Source organism: Arvicanthis niloticus, chromosome X, assembly GCF_011762505.2.
Source record: "Arvicanthis niloticus isolate mArvNil1 chromosome X, mArvNil1.pat.X, whole genome shotgun sequence".
NCBI lineage: Eukaryota > Metazoa > Chordata > Mammalia > Rodentia > Muridae > Arvicanthis > Arvicanthis niloticus.
This window is the reverse complement of record NC_047679.1, coordinates 27,369,387-27,381,286: the sequence shown is the minus strand read 5'-3', so window position 1 is coordinate 27,381,286 and position 11,900 is coordinate 27,369,387. Positions and strand designations below refer to the sequence as shown.

Below are 11,900 nucleotides of genomic sequence, written 5' to 3'. Positions count from 1 at the left end.
CTGTGTCACATGAACACAGGAGTGATGCCTTTGCTTCTTGGGTCACTGTAGATGATGTGTCTCATCGTTGGTTCCTGGAGAGCTGGCTGTAAGGATGCTGATTGTTGTGAAGTCACCTCTGTCTGTGGATGTGCCTGATTGCCAGCCTTCTCTCGTTTTCTTACTATAAAGAGGTGAATTGAAAAAGGAAGGAGGTGATGGTGAGGCAGGAATAGGGGCATCAGATCACTTAAACTGCTTTCTGTAGGGACATCATCAATTTTAGGGTATAGCTGATCCTCACAATAGGGAATGTTTGATAGTTGTTGGCATCAGGCTCTTCTATGGACAGTGGTTGTTAATCCTGTAAGAGGAACGGATAATTGGTTGGAAATTTTTTGAATTTGTCATTCAAAGAATATGGAGAAGAAGTTAATGAAGCAGGGAGCAAATTGTAAAAAGAGAGAAATGAGAAGAGGGGTTAGGAAGGGCAGTATCCATTTTCATATGGGGTTTTGAAACCCCAGGGATCAATGGCATCAAGTTGTTCCTTTCGTTTCTGGAGGTCTGTTTGTAGATTTTAGATTTTGTTTTTTACTACATTTGACTGATACAGAAGCAGCATTCTACTTGGAGAAAAAGGCAAAGGCTACCCTCTTTAGCAGTAAGAAAATCTGCCAGGGAATTGATCTGTTCTTGGAGAATGAGTATGGTTTAAGCCACCTGTTGAAGATTGGGGATAACCTAGGAAGAAAACTGATTGTGCAAGATTAGAGATGTAGTCTGTCCTACTCTTCTGGTAGCAACACTTGCATTTTTTCCTGTAGTGGCCAGGAGTGGCAGTATTTGAACTGCTCCTTTGTTGTGTTGTTCAGCTATTAAGTCCACAACCAGAATTGGTAGGGTTCTCTGTGAGTTACCCCTAATTTATGGAAAAGAAACACCAATGTGCAAACTTCTGACCAGTTGGCAGGTAGATGATGATATACCTGAAAACCTGATGTTTTGTTGCAGTCTAGGGATTAGCGTTTTATGGAAGTTGTCCCAGTGCCTTAAAACAGTCTTCCATTCCCAAGAGAGTGCTATCGAAAAGGTGTGGTATCCTGGCAACACCAGACTCAGGGCAGCTGGTGAAAGGTGAAATAAGGTTACTTGACAGGGTCACTGGATACTGTAAGTGGCAGTTGTGAGCTAGTTCCAGGGTGTACACATAGCCAGAAATCTTTAAAGCAGCCAGGTTGAATGACATTAAAGGTGTTGGTAGGCTGAGGTCAAGGTTTTAAGCAGAAGACAAAATGACAGGCTAGTGTTTTTTATGAGAGGAGATGTCAAGGAAGAAATGATGACCTTGGAGGAGTATTTAATTATTTCCCCTATTTCTCCAGTTTCCAGAGGTTGGAAAATTGGGACATATTTTCTCTGGATGTGAATAGTACTTTTGGGGGACCCAAATTTGTTTTCACGTTAGAGATTACCAACAACACCTGTTTTTCACCTGGGATTCTATGAGTCCTGAATATAGAAGAAGAGGGTCTTGCATCACTTATAGAAGAGGTGATTGGTCTATGATCCTAACATATGTGTCTGACAAGACCAATGCATCCCATATTCATCTGGCCATTTCTTATATTAATATTAATCATTCCATTTGTCTACATCTCTATGATATCCCACTTCCTGCTTACCCCTCTACTAAACCTGCATCCCATGATATTCCACTTCCCAGTTACTCCTCCACCAGTCACCCATCCCACATCTGCCTTCCCCTATCCCTTTTCCTGTATAAGGGTACTCCCACACCCATATTCTTCTGTCCCACTGCTCCAGAATACCCCTGTGTTGGGGCATCAAACCTCCCTGGGACACAGGGTCTCCCCTCCCATTGCTGTCAGGCAAGGCCATCCTCTGCTACACATGTATCTGGAGCCATGGATCCCTCCATGTACTTCTTGGTTGGTGATCTAGACTCTGGGGGAACTGGGTGGTCAGGCCAGCCCATTGTTCTTCCTATGGGGTTGCAATCCCCGCTGCTCCAGTCCTTCCACCAGCCAGCTCTGACACCAGGTTCCCTGAGCTCAGTCTGATTGTTGCTGCAAGCATCCACCTCTGCATTGGTCAGTTGCTGGCCAGACTTCCCAAGGAACCACCACATCAGGTTTCCATGAGCAAGTGAGTCTTCACCATGGCATCAGTGCTGGTTTGGTGTCTGCAGATATAATGGATTCCCAGGTGGGGCTGTCCCAGTTGGCCCTTTCTTCAGTCTCTGTTCCAGTTTTTTGTCCTGTTCTTCCTTTGGACAGGAACATTTCTAGGTTAAAAAACATTTGAGATGGGTGGGTGGCCTCATCCCTCGACAAGGGGCTGTGCCTATATACTGGACGTGGTCTTCACAGGTTCTGTCTCCTCCTTCTCTGTGCATTTCAGCTAAAGCCACTCCCATTGGGTCCTGGGAGCCTTATGTTCTCTTGTGTCTGGGACTTTCCAGTGACTATCCCCAGTTCCTTATACAACCTGCTACCTATTTTGTTTGATTTCCTGTCCCTCGGTACCTTTCTCACAGCTCCTCTAGTACCTGATACTGCCACCCTTATTTCCTCCACCTCCTTTCTCCTCCCTGCTTCCCCTCCCCTTTCACCTCTAACAATCATCCTGTCTGCCCCCTGCACCCTAATGCAGGACTGAAGCATTACACCCTAGTCTTCCTTCTACACTCTATATGGTCTGTGTGTTGTATCTTGGGTACTGTAAACTTTTGGCTAATATCTACTTATTAATGAGTACATGCCATGTGTGTTCTTTTGTGTTGAGTTTTACCCAAATCGAGTTTTAGCCAAATTGAGTTTTTTACCCAATCAAGGTGAAGTTTCTGCGACAATTTGGCAAGAATGGCTTTTAGGGAGTGGTTAGTCCATTCTATCTTTCCTGAAGACTTGGGGTGATAGGGAATATGGAAATACTAAGGGATGTTGAGGGCTTTAGATATAGTTTGAGAAACTTGGCAGGTGAATTTGGGAACATTGTCTGATTAGAGAGAAGCTGGGATTCTAAATCAAGGAATGATCTCTCGAAGGATAAGATCAGAGATGCTCTGAGCCCTTTTGTTTGTGGTAGAGAATGCCTCCACCCATACTGAGAAGGTGTCCACCAAGATCAGGAGGTACTTGGAATGTTTGCTAGTGGGCATGTGGGTAAAGTCAAGTTGCCATTCAGTTCCAGGAGGGAACCCCTAGCTTGGTGGGGTAGGAAAAGGGGTGCTATGGTACCTGGAGTTGGGGTCTGACATCTGACAGATTTTGCAAGAGTCAGTGATAGATATTAAGAAACATAAAGTCCCTCAAGGGTAGTCGGTAGATGGGTCTTAACAAAATAAGATAATGCTTGGCTGTTAGGATAGAAAAGCTGGTGGAGATAGGAAGGAGTTTGATGAGTGTCTGGGTTAGTGAAGAGAAGTGGGTTGTGGAATGAGAATGTCCTGTGGTGGATGAAACAGTCTGGGCCCCTAAGGGCCACAACGCTAGCTGCCTTGGTGGTTTGCTTGGAGATAATAGAGTCATTGTCTGATGGGACCTGCAATGGACAATTACAATAGTTATGGGAAGATGCCAGGGAGGGCCTTTTATCATGGCCATAATTTGGTTGGCATTAGTTACTGATCTTCCTTTTGTCCTAAGTAACCTGAGCTCCCTCCAGATAGTAGCATGGGTCAGGGAGGATATGGAAAGCATATTTGGAGTCTGTATAGATGTTTAGGGATTGTCCCTTAGCAGTTTATAGGCTTGAATAAGTGGTATCAGTTCAGCTTATTGATTAGTGGTGTAGGTATAGAGGCCTTTGCCTCAACCATCTCTGTGTCTGACACTATAGCATAGTCTGCTCTTTTGGCTCCTTCATGTAAAAAGGAGCTGCCATGTGTATACTGGGCAGAGATGGCCTGAGGCAGTGTGCCCTCCTGTGTGTGTCAAAGATGGAGTAATAGTTTTTTCTAAGGTTTGAGTGCAGGAGTGGGATAAGGAGAAGTCAGCATTTGGTTAAGGAAAAAGATGGAAATATTACAAGGTGGGCATGATTGGAAAGTAAGTATAGAGTCTTTTATTAATGCTACCTGAAGGGAAAGAACCCTGGAGTGAGGTAGTGTTTATAAGCCTTTTTAAGTTAGGAACTGTGACAGGTTATGAGTAGAAAAGGACAGTGATAGGTAACCCAAAGGCTAGTTTTTGGACTCTCAAATAAGTAGTTCAGTGGGTACTAAAGTATGTATACCAGATGCCCATCCCTGGATGGTTAGGTCTAGTTTTTTTATAAGTATGCTACGGGTGCAAAAGACGGTCCAAGTTGGTGGCCTAGGACTCCAAGGGTATATCCCTCCTTTTCTGTTACATAGAGGGAGAAGGGTCAGGTTAGGTCAAGGAGGTCTTGAGGTCTGCAGAGGGCCTGTTGGGACTTTGAAAATGCTTGGTAACAGGTTTCAGAAGAGGTTCATGGGTGGGTCCTAATGCTGCTTCATACAAGGGCTAGGAAAGGAGGTTAAAGGAAGGAACTCAGGAATATTAAAAAAATTAGTGATTCCTGGGAATGATCAAATCTCTTCCTTTGTAGAGGGGACTGTTAGAGACTGAGTTAGATTTTTTTCTAAGTAATGGCGTTGTGGGTTGGGGTAATTTTTAGTCCCAAATAGGTGACCTGAGGAGTGGACAAGTAGACTTTAGAAGGGTGAGATTCTGTAGCATTGACTGGGCAGGAAACTAGAAGGCCATGGGTGTTATTTGGCTGATTTCTAGAGACAGACAGAAGAGAATATTATCAACATAATGAATAATCTTAGATTTAGGGAGAGACAGAGAGAATAGGTCAGAAGTCAGAGCCTGGCCAAGCAGATGTGGGCTTGTCTCTGAATCCCTGAGGTAGAACAGTCCCAGGTGAGTTGGGTAGAAAAGTGGGTATCAGGGTCAGTCCAGGTAATGGCAAAGATGTTTTTGTGACTGCACATCTAAGGGGATAAAAAAGAATGCATCCTTGAGATCTAGGATTTGAAAAATGAGTATGTTCCCAAGGGGATAGTGGAAAGAAGTATGTAAGGGTTAGCCACAACAGGGTGGAGAGGAACCACTGCAGAATTAAGGAGCCTGAGATTTTTGAACCAGGTGATAGGTACCATTGTGTTTTGTGTTTTTTCAACTGCTAATATAGGAGTGTTGAAAGGGGAAGACAGGACTGAGGAGCTTTTTCTTAGGAGGTTAGAGATAATAGTTTTAAGTCCCCTGAGGGTCTGGAGAGAAGGAGAGAGAGAGAGAGAGAGAGAGAAGGAGAGAGATGAGAGAGAGAGAGAGAGAGGTATTCAGCTTGGGTGATGTACTTGGTAGGGTCTTGTAATTGGATGACAACAGGAGAATGGTATTTAGCAACAGTAAGGTTCTGGACCTCCCAGACTTAGGGAAATGACATGGTAGAGTTAGCAGGTTTGGGTGGTTAGAAGAAGGAAGAGTTTGGGTTTAGGCAAATGGGGAGAGCAAAAGAAACAGAAGTTCCAGCTTTAGCTAGAAGATCCCTTCCCAATAATGGTACAGGATATATTGGTGCTACCTAAAAGGAATGGGTGAGAGGAACACCCCTAAAGTCTAAGTGAGGGTATCTGATGAGGTTGGTAAGGCTGTTCTCCTACCCCAACAGTAGGGAAATGAGAAGGAGAGGTAGGTCAGCAAAACTTCAAAGAATCAAGTAAGGGAACATGTACACTAATTAGACCATCTATCCCAGTGATTTCCCTCAAAGGAAGAAGCAAAAACTGGGTTAGGGTGAGTGGAGGAAGAAGTTGTGGGGGTTGAGTGTAGATAGTGAATGGTTAGAGGGCTGAAAGGAGGTTGCCAGTGTAGGACTTCTAAAGTGCCCTATAGTTGGGAAGGGAAGGGAAGAGTCTGGAGAAGCAGGGTTGAGGAGGCTCTGGAGAAGTCTGGTAAAATGAGGAAGCTGGGGAGGTCAGGAAAGCATGAGAGGTTTGTAGAGGCAGTTTAGGGATGGTAAGGAGGAGGTTTGTTAGCTGCATCAATGATAGTAGAAGTTTTGTCTGGATGAGATTTCATAGCTAGAAGGAGTGATTTGGAACAGGAGAAGCAAAGGGAAGGTTTGCAGCAAAGATGAGTAAAAACATGGGCATTGAGAACCTCTTTCCATTTTCAGGATTGCTGGCAAAAATTATAAAGATCCTTTAAAATAGTAGGATCATTTTCCTATGGTTCTCTAGGCCCTCAAAGATCAATATATTTTCAGGAACACACCAGGCAGACTTGATAATGCACTATACCACAGATTTGACTTCTTAAATACCACCCCCCCTTGCCGTCTGCCTTCAAGCATACTCTCTAGAGTAGTACAAGCAGGGAAGACCTATCTATTGGGAAGAACCCCTAACACTTTTTCAGGGTAAAATTCTGGTTAGTCCAAAAAGGGCCCTTCTTTTAAGGGCTGCAGGAAACTAGACAATGCAACTTTATCTAATATTTGCAGCATTTATTTTGGAGCAAATTAAGCAGGAACTGGATGGCTGAATGCAGGAGGAGTTCTACCAATTGCTCCAACTCCTTCCATTGTAGCAGCTTGGTTTGGTTGTTGTTGGGGTCAATCCAAAGGTTCCATCTGGCATCATAGTGGCAGGTCCTGGAGGAGCTGGAGTACCAGGTGGCACAGGAGTAGGGGATATGGCACCTCTATTGTTTATGCCTGTAGCACCTCCCATAGCCATTTGGCCCATCCATATTTCTTGTTCTCTCACATCATAGGCACATGGGAGATGTACCACATCAGGGAAAGTTCCCTTGAATCCTTCCTATTGTAGTTGCATTATTTCTTCTTGTTGCCGCATCTCTTCCTCGTGGTGCCTGTGTTCCTCTTCCTGCCTGAGTTGTAACTGCTTTCATTTCTGAACCTCTTGGTTATGCAGCTCCTCCATCCTCTGAAGCTCTTCTTGACATCTCATTAAATCCTGCCTCATTAGCATAACATGGTGCTCATGGGGCACTGCCTTTATCTCCATCTTCAGCTTCTCATGAGCCTCCTTGATGTTCCAGTCCACTTGATCCTGCTGTTGCTTCTTCATCCCAATGAGTGCCTTCCAGCACATGGCATACTCATACTCAAAGGACACAGGTTGTGCAAATCTGGGTGGCTCTTCTCTCTCCTTGTGAAATTGTTGGTTCTTTATAACCAGCTTCTCTGGAAGTCCCTCTTCATCATTTAACTGGTTCATAGGCTCCATAGTCACAGCCTGAGGAAATGTGGTTAGCAAGAAGGAGCCTTCACTGCATCTGTCCAGATCTTCTGAGCAGCTGGTTTCCCTGAGAACTCAACAATGCCTTCCTCAGTCATTCACAATGACTACAGCCCTCTCTACCTGGCCAAACACAGAAAAGACTTCTTCCAACAGTTTGTTAGACACGTACTGAGGAAGGTTGCAGACTGTAAGGGATGCACTGTGACAGGCAACGTGCACTCACAGCTGCTTTCCACAGAGTGGCACATTGTCCAGCTCCACTTTGGCAATTTCCACTAGGGTGCGTGTTTCCAAGCAAATAAAGCCAAGGCCTTTATCTTTAGGAATGAAATCTTCCCCTGCTTTTCCATATTTCTCAAAAAGTTTCCACATTTCCTCCTCAGTGATGCCAGGGGGAAGACTGCCCACAAAGAGACAGCTACACTGGGTAAAGGTCTTCTCTCCTGGTTTCCTAAAATTCTTCAGGTCAGTAGTCAAGCCTTCATTCTGGCTGCTAGCCTGCTGTCCATTTGCAGGTTTTGGTAGGGGTGGTGGCTGCTGCTGCTGCTGCTGATGTTGATGATGCTTCCTTGGAGTATGATTCTGCTTCTCCAGGTTAAAGGTTTTATTGCTCTGCAGTTTTGCACCCTTGACTTAGATTTGAACACAGCAAAGTGTCTGCCTCCCAGTCCTCTCTAACCCTGATGCCTCTGCCCACAGTTCTTTGGACTCAGAGCTTTATTAATCTTGACAATCCCCCCCCCACACCGTGTTTTAATTACTTTCTCATCTTTATTTCCCTCAACCCCAGAGACACTGCCACATATACCACAAAACCTAACCATCCTCCAATAACCTAGTCCCATTCCTGCATTCACTCCCAGGTGAGAATTCAGACAAATGTCCACAGAGGTTACAGCTTACATATGGTTCTGTTATATCTCATATATGACCCCTTCATGTCCTAAGGAAGACATTTTCTCTTAGAGATTTTCATTTTAATATATCTTAAAAATCTCTTGTGTTAATTTGCCTCCATCTTTTCCTTGGGTAAGGACTACACTTCTGTGTCACTGATGTTGCTGTTCACAGCTTTTCTTGATAGGCCTAGTACAATCTTGGGAACAGGGTTGCTTTGTGTTGAAAGTCTGACCATAGCTCTTAGTCTTGCCTATCTTGGGTAGTTACGCTGTGCATTTTTTATTGGTGTATGATGATTTATTCCTGATACCTTCAGTTTGAAAATTTTTCTGAGTAATGCAGCATCACCTTATTAAAATAATTTGAAGCCTTTTCAAAAAATAGTAGGATCAAAAGTGTCATTAAATGACCATTTAGAGACATTATCTAGTGTGTATTGGGGCCAAACCTGATTGCAAAAGTGGATAAATCTGGAAGAATTTGAATCAGGCTCTAGTTTTAGAGGTTTTCCATGAGGCATCCTGGTGGGGAGCCTGGAGGTACAGATAAAGATGAGATACCTATTGAGTGAGAGTAGGAGTTATTCCTTTTACCACTTGTAGCATTCTGAGGATAAATTTAATAACTGAGAACAAGCAGCCAGGCTAGATTACCAGGTTGTCATGTGGCAACTAGGGACTGAGCTGAAGGCCAGTGCCCAAGGAAGAATGGTTCACCTAAGCCTAGGATTTTCAAGCAGTGTGGGAGAGAAACTATCTGAAGGAGAGAGATATCTCGCCCAAGGGAAGAGGTCCTAAGACAAAGAGTCTGTGAGAAGGGTCATTCGTGCAGACTGTGGATACATTCATCTTCAGGGACACTAGACAGTGGCCAGCCCTCTCTTGGCACCTGAAATAGTTGATGCTGATCATGGTGAGAAGCTTACCAGTGTGCTGGTGTTTGGATAGAGATGTCTAGAAATCTGATGGCCAGAAGGTGAGCCTGGATAGTAAGTGGTCTTGTAGGGATGGGAGTCCTGGCCTGTGGGCTTGTCCCACACAGCAATGGCCACCCCATGTGGAAACAGGACTATGAAACTGTGCTCCCCTGTGGCAACAGGACCTAGAACACAGGAGTCCACGATCAGAGGCTCAGATCCACAGATAGAACTGTGCAGCATGTCCGAACAAAATCATACCACACCGCAGGTCTTGGAAGGTTTATTGGGAGAGGAAATGGAGGGAGGCTCTGGGAAAGGGGAAAAAAGAAGAGAGGGGGCAGGGAGACGGAGGCTTTTAATGAGACCATGTTGCATATACAAAGAGACATGTGACAGAGTCCATGGTGCATGTGCAAAGGGATAGACACAGAGTGATGCTGGCCCCACTTGGGCCACTAGAGATGACATGTATCCTCACTGGTTCCCTGGATAGCTGGCTGTAAGGTGTCTGATTGTCATGAAGTCACATCTAGGTGACCATGGATGTTCCTGATTGCCATTGCCATAAGTCTTCCCCTCTCTCAGTGGTAGTAGACTATTCAGTTTTGCTAAGCCGTGAGCTTTTTGAAAGTAGGTGTTGGTGATATTATCCTCTTATTCCTTGAAGATTCCATACATGTATAGCTTAGGTTTTTTTTTTTTATCATTTTAACAGCTTCATACACTTTCTAGTTCCCCTCCTACCACTATAACATTGCATAAAATTACTCAAAGTGAGTAATACAATTTTCTCTGATTTCTATGTGTCCTACCGAGCTTATTTAAAGTTCCTTACATAAGTGCTGGTGGAGGATTACCTGCTGTCCCATGGGCAGCTTCTGAGTAACCACACCAGGGAAGAAGAGGAAAGCCTCCTGGAGGAGATACCAACTTGCCACAGACCTTGGGGAAGGAGTAGTACCTCCTGAAGAACACCTGCACAGTCCCTTGTATATCGAAGGGTGTAGACTAGTTTGGGGTTCTTGCTTAGGTCACTGAGCTGCTGTGAGTTGACAGATGTCTTTGCCATGCTGTGTTCTTAAAACACTGTTTCCCATATTTCTCTCGATGTGCCTGTTCTATGTGTACATTCCAGTTCACTCCCAGACTAAAGACATGTTCTAGTCTTTCTATGACGAATAAGAGGTGACATGGATGTGTCATGCCGTGTAGAGCTCATCCAAACTTAACTCCTTTTCAGCCTGTTGACCTGTTAGGGGCCTGTGCATTATTGCTGCCCACTGTTGAAAGCTGCTTCTCTCACAGAGGCTCAAGAAGTGCCAATAAGCAGGAGGAATCCTAGATACTCTGCAGGGTTGCAGATATAGATAGGATGTTGTTTTGAGTTCCCAGAAGCTTCTGTAATATATAAGGCCCAGACTCTGGACTCTGAATGGGCTTTCTGAAACCTCAAAGCTCATCAGACCTCCACAGACACACTTCCTCCAACCAGACCAGACCTATTAATCATTTCAAAAAGTGCCACTCCCTATTGAAATCTTTCAGCCTTTGGGGTCCATTATTATTCAAATCCCTACCTCTTTTCTAAGTTTAAAAAAAATCTAACATTTCATGAGTCCTAGGGAGGTAGGTGTCTGTGGGTGTAGGTGAGAGTGTGCTTTGGCAGGTGCATGAGGTCTTCTCTATGTGCTTGTGTGTGGTATTGTAAATATAACATACACATGCATGCAGAACCCTTTAAACTTGTCATCTTTATATGAGAATTTAGAGGCGAGTAGACTATTTCCTTCCACCATGTGAGTTTGGGGTTTGAACTTTAGCCTTGTTGCCCAGGATTTATGTCTGCTGCAGCAACATGCTCTTGCCTGAGCCATCCTTTAGATATTCTTCTTAGAGTGGTCTACAATTATCTCTCTTCTTGCATCCAGTTGTTCTTTGCCACATCATTATAAGGCTCTAACTGTATTTATGTTTTTCAGATATGAAGAACCCTGCTGTATCAGCCTGGACAGTATTGGGTAGATGGATGTATGCATGGTTGGCTGGATGGACAGATGAGTTGGTGGATGGATAGATGGATGGAAGGATTGATGTTCATCTTGTTAGTTATTTCATTTCTCTTTTCATTGCTGAATTAGATCCTTTGTTTTGTGTGGCCAGAACTCATGGATTTCTGACTTTGCTCTGCTGGCTGCTACCTCCCAAGAGCTGGATGCTATCAGGCAACAGTGATTAAATTTTTCTCCTGATTTTGTACATTCAAGGTCTCTTTTTTATCCCTTGCCCTATTCTCCTCCACAATGGCTTTTCTTCCTATCCAATTTTTATCCCCCTCCTGTCCATTCTTTTGACTCACACCTGTGACTTTTGACCTGTGCCTTCTCCTTTTCTGCCCAGTTGTTACATTTTTCTTTCTCCCTCTTTCCCCATATCCTCAGCCTATACCTCCTTTAATGGCTATTTTTTTGTCCCCATTTTTTGTCACACTTCCCCACTTTGAGTGCCTGCCTTTCATCCCTTCTGCCTTTATCCTCCCCAACATTGTTACTGAAAGTTTATGTTCCCATTTAAAACACTCTAAACAATTGTTCCATGTGCAAGACAGTTTTCCTTTATCCCCACTTTCCAGCTTCCATTTTTACCATTCCAGCCTCCATTATTTTTCTATTGTCTTTTTTTTATTTTTTGTGTTTTTTTTTTGTTTCTTTATTTGTTTTGTTTTTTGGTGGTGGTGGTGGTGGTGGTGGTGGTGGTGGTGCTGCTGCTGCTGCTGCTGCTGCTGCTGCTGCTGCTGCTGTTGTGGGCTGTTCAACCATACACATGACAGTTAGCTGTTTC

The 11,900-nt window shown here is 44.1% G+C and overlaps 1 pseudogene; it reads right to left on the bottom strand.

Moving 5' to 3' along the window:
- Positions 1 to 6,498: 6,498 nt before the first annotated feature.
- Positions 6,499 to 9,302, bottom strand: LOC117694308 (non-POU domain-containing octamer-binding protein pseudogene; annotated as a pseudogene).
- Between the last annotated feature and the right edge of the window lie 2,598 nt (positions 9,303 to 11,900).